Raw genomic sequence first — 6,410 nt, forward strand, 5'->3', positions numbered from 1 at the left:
TCCACCTTTCAGGTTCAAGCGATTCTCCTGCTTTAGTGTCCCGAATAGCTGGGACTACAGGCACCTGCCACCACGCCCGGCTACTTTTTTGTATTTTTAGTAGGGACGGGGCTTCACTGTGTTAGCCAGGATGGTCTCGATCTCCTGACCTCATGATCTGCCGGCCTTGGCCTCCCAAAGTGCTAGGATTGCAGGCATGAGCCACAGCGCTCAGCCTATAATGGCCTTCTTTACAGGCATGGTTGGTTATTTATTTAAAAAGTAACTTTAAAAATTATTGTCCTAAAATCTCATTCTGAATTACTCTTCTGTTCTGTGTGTGTGCTAGTTTTTTTGAAAGTCAGAATCTTGCCTTGGGCTTGTTTTGAATCCCCCAGCCAGGAGTACTAGGAACTTTGGAGTTTACTGATTAACAGCAAATGGTGGGAAAGTGAAGAATTTCCTGGAGCCACATGATTTGGTAGCGTGCTCAAAAGGAGCCCTGTGGTTTGAGCTGTTACATCCCAGAGGCAAGATGGAAACAAAGCCTCTTTTTAAATGGGGCTAACCTAGAAGGTGACAATTAAAATGCTGAAAGATACTGTTAGGACAGCAGTTGTGGGCACGTAGTGGTGCCCATAGGAGAGATGCCGATGCCGGAAGATGACTAAGGAGGTGTCACAACCAGGAGCAGAGACTCCGCAGATGGGGACTCACAACAGAGAGAGCCAGGATCAGGTCAAAAGCTTGGGCTGTTCAATGAATTTTGATAAAGGTGACGTGGAGTTCAACCTGAAACCAGGAAGTGGAAGACCTCCCTGTGTCCCCTACAACATCTGTCAGCAACGCCTGCCTTTGTGTTAAAACGAGGCCGGAATGGGGAGCAAACTAAAGAACGGGACCAGTTTCCTCTCTTTGTGCCCCAGTTCCCCCTCCTTTGTATACACCCTCCATCCTGAATAGACTCTGGTTCTCAGCACTAACACGGACAGCATTCATCCTGTAGAGAAACAAATATTGTGCAGGACATAGCCAAAGAATCATCAGAGAGTTTGGAGCCAAGACCCTGAGGTAGCACTTGCGGAAATCAAGTCTACATAAGATAACCTACGCAAATGAGCCTAATAAGGCCAAAATTCAATTTAACGTAGATTGTTTTTTCCCCGTCATAAGGCAGAACTTTGATCGAACAACGAGCAACTTGGTGACATGGTTTTAGACCCTCAGGCCGTAGTGGCCGTGATTGGCTGTTGAGTGTTCCCCTTTTTAGGCATTAAAAAAAAAATCACTAGGCCGGGCGCGGTGGTTCACGCCTGTAATCCCAGCACTTTGGGAGGCCGAGGTGGGTGGATTACCTGAGTTAGGGCTTCAAGACCACCCTGACCAACATGGTGAAACCCCATCTCTCCTAAAAATGCAAAATTAGCTGGGCTTGGCGGTACATGCCTGTAATTCCAGCTACTTGGGAGGCTGAGGCAGGAAAATCACTTGAACCCGGGAGGCAGAGATTGCAGTGAGCTGAGATCACGCCATTGCACTCCAACCTGGACAACAAGAAGCAAAAAACTGTTTTAAAAAAAATTGTACACATTTAAGGTGTACAATGTGATGTTTTGATATATGTATACATGGTGAGGTAATTACCACAATCAAGCCATTAACATATCTATCACTTTTGTTTTTGTGTGATGTAAATGCTTAAGATCTATTTTCCTAGCAAATTTCAAGCATACATTTTTTCCCCTTTTTTAGAGATAGGATCTCACTACATTGGCCAGGCTGCGTTCAAATTCCTGGGCTCAAGCAATCCTCTACCTCAGCCTCCTGAGTAGTGGGGATTACAGATGCATGCCACTGTGCTCCACAACATATTATTATTAACTATAGTCACCAGGCTGTAAGTCTCCAGACCTTATTCACCTTATAACTGAAAGTTTGTACCTTTTAACCAACATCCACCAATCCGTGGTAACCACCATACACTACTACTCTCTGTTAATGGTGAGCTTGACATGTTTTTAGATTCTGCACTAGTGAGATCATGCAGTATTTGTCTTTCTGGGTCTGGCTGATTTCACTTAGGATAATGTTCTCCAGGTTCATCAGTGTTGTAGATCCTTGGGCATTTTTTGAAGTGAGGGTCTGCCTGTGATGATTTCCTGGAAGCTTCTGCCCTCTAGTGCCCAGCCTGAGAGGTACTGTCACCACCCCTACTTAGCCTTGCTTCCTTCCTTGATTTACGAATATTGATTCAGCGTGAGAAAATGATAAAGTCAGCAGGATTGAGCTGAGCAGTGCAAATACAAAGCAAATTCTATAAAGATTGATGGAAGAGAAATTGGGAGAACCTAGTTAAATAGACCCAAAAGCATGCACACACCGGTATTCTTTCCTTCCCTTTCTCTCACCACCTCCACTTGTAACTTCCCTCCCACCCCAGCCCTTCCCCAGGAGAAACATATGGCCAGTCCTCAAAGTCCCCCTCACTGATCGTGTCCTTAATCTCCCTGCTTTTTTCTGTCCTTATTTCCAAGTGGAGAATGTGGGTTACCAGGTGGGAGCAAAGCAGATCTGGTTGAAGTTCTCTGCAGACTCCAGTAGAAAGCATACCTTCATCTAGGTGGGCCTATATCCATCATTTATTGTTTTCTAAAAACAGGTTTGTATGATGAGAAAAAGAATGCACGCTCATTGCAGAAAAGTAAAAATTCCCCATTTACTCATTTCTGCACGCAGATGATTATTATCTTAGGCTGAGTAGGTTAAGGTGAGAAATTCTGGAATGGGAAGACATCATTGAAGAAGAGGATAATGGAGCTTCTAAGAGAGTCCAGGTAGGGATCACACGCAGACCCTGCTGTCTTTTCCCTCCTCTGAACACGGCCCCTTGAAGTGCTTAGGTTTCTCTTCCTTCATTCAGAGCATGTGCCCGATATCACCATGCGCATTCTCATAGTTCTTCCGGCCTCAGACCTGTGATTGCTTGGGGATCTGAGCATCACAGACTGGACTGGGGTGACCTGGTGGGCTGGGCTGAATGCAGGCGTTGGGGCCACTGCCATGGCCAAGCCCTGCCCTGGAGAACAGCTGCCCTGGGCCAGCTCAGACGTACGTGCCTCCCCAGCAGCCTGGGTGCATCTGGTATCCTCTTTGACTTCATCTGGCATCTCTGTAACTCGAGGTCAAGCAGAAAAGAATAATCTGTTGAAATAACAAATCCATTAAGTTATTTTTAAATATGGATAAGTAAAAAATATGAAAACAAAAATGGTTTATAATCCCACCTCCTAGCTAGCCTTTGTGGACATTTAAAAAATCGCAGGCACAGCCTTAAAATGTGCAAAACAGCATGGGAAAGTCCAAATGAGAAGCAAATAGCCTTTTTTCCCAGCAGTCCTTCATTTCAAAGATAACCATTATCTCTGAAAAAAAATTTGTGTACATATATACTTATCTTTGTAGAACATGGGTTTTTTTCCATATTCATTCTGCTGCATTTTCTTTTTTCACTTCATATATCTCAGAGATATTTATGCACTGGCACATCTAGATGTAATTAGTACTTCTTAAATAGAATTCCACTTGTAAGGTGGCATAATTTATTTAGTCTATTACTTACTCATGGATATTCAGGTTTTAGTTTTCTCACTATAACCACATTGCAATGAACATAATGCTTATATCTATCTTAGAATACTTTTGTTGGTGTAGTCTACAGGGTAATTTCTTTTTCTTTTTTTGAGACGGAGTTTTGCTCTTGTTGCCCAGGCTGGAGTGCAAGTGGCTTGATCTCAGGTCACCGAAACCTCCACCTCCTGGTTCAAGCGATTCTCCTGCCTCAGCCAACCAAGTAGCTGGAATTACAGGCATGTGCCACCATGCCTGGCTAATTTTGTGTTTTTAGTAGGGATGGGGTTTCCCCATGTTGATCAGGCTGGTCTCGAACTCCCGACCACAGGTGATCCACCCACTTCGGCCTCCCAAAGGGCTAGGATTACAGGCATGAGCCACTGCGCTCGGCCGAGCGTAACTTCATAGGAGTGAAAGTGCCAGGTCACACAATGTGGAACTACATCTTAAAAAGGTATTGGTAGATTTTGTCAAATTGCTTTTTAAAAAGATCATACAAGTTTGGCCGGACTCAGTGGCTCATGCCTGTAATCCCAGCACCTTAGGAAGTTGAGGTGGGTGGATCACCTGAGGTCAGGAGTTTGAGACCACCTTGGCCAACGTGGTGAAACCCCATCTCTACTAAAAATACAAAAACTAGCTGGGTGTGGTGGCAGGTGCCTGTAATCCCAGCTACTCGGGTGACTGAGGCAGGAGAATTGCTTGAACCTGGATGGCTGAGGTTGCAGTGAGCTGAGATCGTGCCATTGCACTCCAGCCTGGGCAACAGTTTATACTCTCACCACAAAGTGAACAAGGTTGAGAATCTTTTTATATGGAAAACGATAGTTAATATTTCTTTTTCTGTGAATTGTTTATTCATATTCTTTGCTCATTTTTTCCATTGGGTTCAGCATTTACTGATTTGGCTGAGCTTGATAAATTAAGAAAAATAGTCTTTGTCTTTCATTATGTTCAATAAATGTTTTCTCTAGTTTGTCCTGTGTATTTTAACTTTGTGCTTAGATCTTGTTTTTGTTTGGTTTGGTTTTTGCCCCAGCAACATTTTTAACATTTTATATAAATTTGGCAGAGTGCCTTTAGGCTTTTGGCTTTTCTGTCTTATTTTAAAAGGCCTTCCCCACTGCAGTCTTATAAATCAATTTACCCATGCTTTTAATTTATTTTATTTTATTTATTTTTCTGTGCTTTTAATTTAAAACAACCACCACAATAGCAGCCGCCGCCACATTGTCGTTGTTAGGAGAGCCATGTGGTCCGTGCAGAACATTTATAAAATACGCTTAAGCAAACAGAAAAAAAATTGTTATTGTGGAATTGCTGGAGATAGTCACTGTGAATATTTTGTCATAGAAAGTTCCTGCCTTTGATTCTGTGCAGCAACTGATGATATTTTGATTAGGTCATGAATTCTACCTGTTAAATATTTGAGTTATATTTTCAAAAAACAGTTTTATTGAGGTGTAATTTATATATCATGAAAATGCACCCACTTTAGGTGTATAATTCAATGATTTTTAGTAAATTTACAGAATTGTGCAATCATCACTACAATCTAATTTTAGAACATTTATTTTCTTCACCCCAGAAAGAACCCTTGTGTCCATTTGCAGTCACTGTTCATTCCCCCCCCTTAGCCTGAGGCAACCAGTAATCTACTTCCTGTCTCCATGGATTTGTGTTTTTGGACCATTTTATATAAATGGAATCATACAAATATGCAGGCTTTTGTGTGTTTGGCCTCTTTCACTTAATATAACAATTATGTGGTTCATCTATATTGTAGCTTGTATCAGTACTTCATTGTTTTTATTGCTAAATAGTATTTCATTGAATGGATATGCCACATTTTTGAGTATCATTCATTAGTGGAAGGACATTTGGATTACGTCCACTTTTCAGCTGTCATGAGTTTTATGCTAGCTATAAACGTTTGCCTACAAGTTTTTTTTCTTTCTTTCTTTCTTTTTCTTTTCTTTTCTTTTCTTTTTTTTTGAGATGGAGTCTCTCTTTCTTGCCCAGGCAGGAGTGCAGGGGCGTGATCTCGGCTCACTGCAACCACCGTCTCCCGGATTCAAGTGATTCCCCCATCTCAGCTTCCTGAGTAGCTGGGATTACAGGCATGTGCCCGACTAATGTTTGTATTTTAGTAGAGTTGGGATTTCACCATGTTGGCCAGGCTGGTCTTGAACTCCTGACCTCAGGTGATCCGCCCATCTTGGCCTCCACAGTGCTAGGATTACAGGCGTGAGCTATCGCGCCCAGCCATTGCCTACAAGTTTTTATGTGGACATATTTTCATTTCTTCTGGGTGTGTATCCAGGAATGAAATTTGGGTCACATGGTAACTTTATGTGAATGTTTGGTTGTATTTTTGAGGAGCTGACTGAACCAATCCATATTGAAAACTGTAACTAGGAAGTGCAGTCAGGAGCCTCCAGAGGAAAACCTCCCCAGAGGGGCAAGAACTGTGCAGTGTTTAAAGTTAGAGGACTTTTAATAGAGCCTATGGTTACCTTTGGGTCTTGACCTAACGAATAAAAGACATTTATTGATTTTGCCACCAAACTGGTTTAATCAATATACAGATTGTACTCCTAGTCCTTTTCCCCAATATAGCTTTATTTTTTCCTACATATGAACATTTTTTTCCAGTGTCTTCATAAAGACTTTTATTCTTGTTGTCCACATGCTTTAACTTGTTACAGAAATAATCTGGACTGAGTCAGAAATCATGGGTCCTAGTCTGTTTTATAGTCTCAGTCGTCTTCTTTTTTTTACTTTTTTTTTTTTTTTTTTTT

The 6,410-nt window shown here is 42.0% G+C and overlaps 1 long non-coding RNA gene across 1 annotated transcript in view; it reads right to left on the minus strand.

The window, feature by feature from the left end:
* Positions 1 to 2,670: 2,670 nt before the first annotated feature.
* LOC119470852 overlaps positions 2,671 to 6,410 on the minus strand; it is an 18,027-nt gene continuing 14,287 nt past the window's right edge. The window contains exon 2 of the long non-coding RNA XR_005199823.1: positions 2,671 to 3,180. This is a non-coding gene — a long non-coding RNA (uncharacterized LOC119470852). The remainder of the gene's footprint in view (positions 3,181 to 6,410) is intronic.

Source organism: Cebus imitator, unplaced genomic scaffold, assembly GCF_001604975.1.
Source record: "Cebus imitator isolate Cc_AM_T3 unplaced genomic scaffold, Cebus_imitator-1.0 Scaffold42, whole genome shotgun sequence".
In the NCBI taxonomy this organism is placed as follows: Eukaryota; Metazoa; Chordata; class Mammalia; order Primates; family Cebidae; genus Cebus; species Cebus imitator.